Below are 3,544 nucleotides of genomic sequence, written 5' to 3'. Positions count from 1 at the left end.
TTCGCGTCAGTAAACGATTTTAGAGGATAAGATTATCAATCTTAAAAAAAACTATATAAGAAAACCTGCCATGAACACTTTGTTTGAAAATTACCCATATTCATATGTCTGTCTAGTCTTTTAAATTTTGGTACTTTTTCGGCTGATTTAGTACATTCTTTTTGTCCATTTGGTACAAAAATTAAAAACTCATTTATCATCCCTGATGCACGCTGTGCCCCAAAGCTAGGGCTGCCAGACGTCCCGGTTTTCCCAGACATGTACCGGTTTTAGACTATTTGTCCCGGTGTCCCGGTCCAACCTTAAAATGTGCCGGGTTTCATTTAAATGTCCCGGTTTTCGATTTGATTGCACAAATTTGAATAAAAGTTCAAAGATAACTACAATTTTATGAATTCACTGAGGGAAATAACGCATAGTAAACATGAATATTTTTATTTGATTATCGTTCTAAAATGTTCGTATTTAAAAACAACACTTTAATACCACGCACGCGTGGTGTTGATTGACACTCAGCATTTGAATGCACATTTACATGTCTGGCTGTAGATGAGTGCGCAAAGATACTTGCCACAATTTGTTAATTTTCAGAGGGTCAGGGTTCAAAACCCATTACAGGCAGCATGGAATTTAAATATATATTTTTTAACTTAATTATGAAAAAGCTTCCGTTTGAATTTAATATTTCTAGACTGAATAATAAAATGTGTATACTTAAATGTATTACGAGTTGGGTTGGTGCTCTTTCATATGCGTATTTTTTTTAATTTAGCATGTTTTTTTAATTCTAAACTTCTTTCTCTCAGTGCACCGGTTTCATTTGTAAAATAGTTACATCTTCAGATAGGTGAACTTTGCACAAGCAATACGTTAAATACGTTAAAAATGACAATTATATTAAGGAAAAGTCAGAAGTTTTGAAACAAGTCCAAAGCAACGAAAAATTTGACTGATATTTTAACGTTATCTTGTACTCAAATTTGTTTTCTTTCATGAAACCTAGAGTGCTTATAAGTACAGTGCCGTACAAAATTATTGGCTCGGAGACTCTTCATCAAATCACAATTTCTAATTAGATCTGTTATAAAAATTTTGAAAATATACCTTATGTACCAATTAATAAAGTGCAAGTTTGAAGTTGCCAGCAAATTTCGTTGATTTTTAGCCATTTTTTTTGCTGACAGTGCTTCCATATAAAAACAATTGTCGAACAGAGTTTGTATGGAAGAAACTCTCAGTAAAAACAATACCAAAAATCAACTAAAATTTAATAGGCTGCAAAACTTCATTTTTAAAATTTTTACAAAAAGTCTAATTAAAAGTTGCAAATTTGTATGCAAATTCATTGAATATCTTGAGTTTTGTACAAAGTTTAGGAATTTTATTTTTATGTTTTTTGATGTATTTAGTATAATTTTTTTTGTAAAGAATAAAAAAAATTTTGAAAAATTCTCTGTGCTCTAGTTGTGATAAGTTGTTTTGTTACTACATCTTTTCGTACGTAATTTTTGTCCAAATGAAATGGAAGGGGGCGAGAAGCCTCTTTAGGGTCTAAACTATTGTTTAGGATAGCTGTGTCATCAGCAAACGTTGAAATGCTTAGAGTTTCATCAGTTGGCAAATCACGAGTATATATTACTTACAATATGGGTCCTAGAACACTGCTTTGAGGGACACCTGCATATATAGGGTGACTTCCCGTTCTAAAGGAAATGTGCCTGACTCTTCCAGAATTGCATGCGTATTTGCAGGGAGTGAAACCTTTAGTTTGTATATAAGGCCATCATGCCAGACTTTGTCAAACGCAGTATTGCTTCCCTTCGAAGGTTTTTCTAATACAAGAAACAATTCTATGAACTTGTTCTACAGTTCCATGTTTTTCACGAGAACAAAACTGACGAGGTGGTATTATTTGGTTACTTGTTAGAGAAGGGTTTAGTTTTTTCAATAAAAGTTTTTCAAATAATTTGGAAAATACAGATATCAAGCTAATGGACCAATATGATTTTACTACCGTTGGAACTTTGCCTGGCTTTGGCACTATAACTATTTCTGAAAGTTTCCATAAGTCGGGGAAGTGCCCCACTATAGCATGTTATTAAAAATATGTAATAAAAAACGTACGGCAGTTAGTGGAAGCTCCTTTATCATTTCACCTGTAATCCTTTCGTAACCAGGCGCTTTATTCTTGTGAATGTCATGAACAACGGTGTTAATTAGATTGATTGATTTGGTTTTATTCATTTTTCTTACATACAAAAGCAAAATAACTTAAAGTAATTAATAGCACTAATTTAAATGTAAGAAAAAGTAAAGTATTTTGTAAAATGTAGTTATAATAGTGTCAAATGCTATCTCAAATCGAATTAAAGCATATGTACATTGGTGTGTGGGGTGAGGGTGACAATCAAACAATTCATTCATTACATAATAAAAACAATATGATCGAGGGCTTAAAGGAATATTAAGTACTAGGGTCCAGAAAAACCTTGATTTCGTTGTGCGATTGCTCTAACGGAAAGGATTTAACCTTAGCTAAGAATATTTACATGACAATTTCTAATAATACGTATACTGGCAGGTAGAGCATTAAACAGCTTACAGAAAACTATAATATAAAAGTTATTGAAATGCGTAGTACGAGATGTTGGTACGACAACAAGGATATGAGAGGTAATCCTCAAGTTATATTTATCTGAAATTAAGCTATGTAAATAGCCACAGCGAATAAAGAATATCTTTAAAGCCTTGTAGTAGTACATATGTCTTACCGGCAGAATTCTGAGCTCTCTAAACAATTCCATGGAGTGGTGAAATCGATTAACATTACCAATTTTCCTGATAACAAATTTTTGAATAGTCAAAAGAGATTGAATTTTGTTGGAAGATGCTCCGCCCCAACAGCTTATATTGAAGTTTAGAATGGACAAGAGCGTAGTAGACACACTTGAGGGTTGCGTTAGAACAAATCTTTCTAAGATTATAAAAATGACGAACAATGGATTGCAAGTAGTGTTTCAGGCGGGAAGTATGTGTAGACCAATTTAGACTTTGGTCAACAGAAATCCCCAGGTATTGAAAATCTTTTACTTTGTCGATTAGGAAACACATGTTGCTGCAGTTAATACGTGAATTAAAAGATACTATATTGCTAGAACACAGTGGACTATGCAAGGTGAGACGTTTACATTCGGTTGAATGAAATACAATATCAATGTCGGGTGGACTTATTGCATGATGATTGAAATACATCAGCTGGGTTTTCTACTAACAATAAGCTTATGTTTGGCAAACCAAGCCCTTAACATATGAACGTCATGGTTAACACCAGCCACCAGATCTAAATAATTTGTTGAACCATAGGCAATGACGGCAAGGTCGTCCGCGAAGGCAGTAAGTTCAAGTAAATTAGAAACAATATAGGGCCTAAAACCGACCCTTGCGGGACTCCTAAATTGATTGCGAGTGGGTTACTTAAACCACCACAGACTTTTACTTTCTGTGTTCTTCCCATTAAGTAGGACTTGAACCATTCGTACAAAAA

The sequence above is a fragment of the Rhagoletis pomonella genome, unplaced genomic scaffold (assembly GCF_013731165.1).
Source record: "Rhagoletis pomonella isolate Grant_MI unplaced genomic scaffold, Rhpom_1.0 Rhpom_scaffold_00003, whole genome shotgun sequence".
NCBI classification, from domain to species: domain Eukaryota; kingdom Metazoa; phylum Arthropoda; class Insecta; order Diptera; family Tephritidae; genus Rhagoletis; species Rhagoletis pomonella.
Note: the sequence above shows the minus strand (reverse complement) of the source record.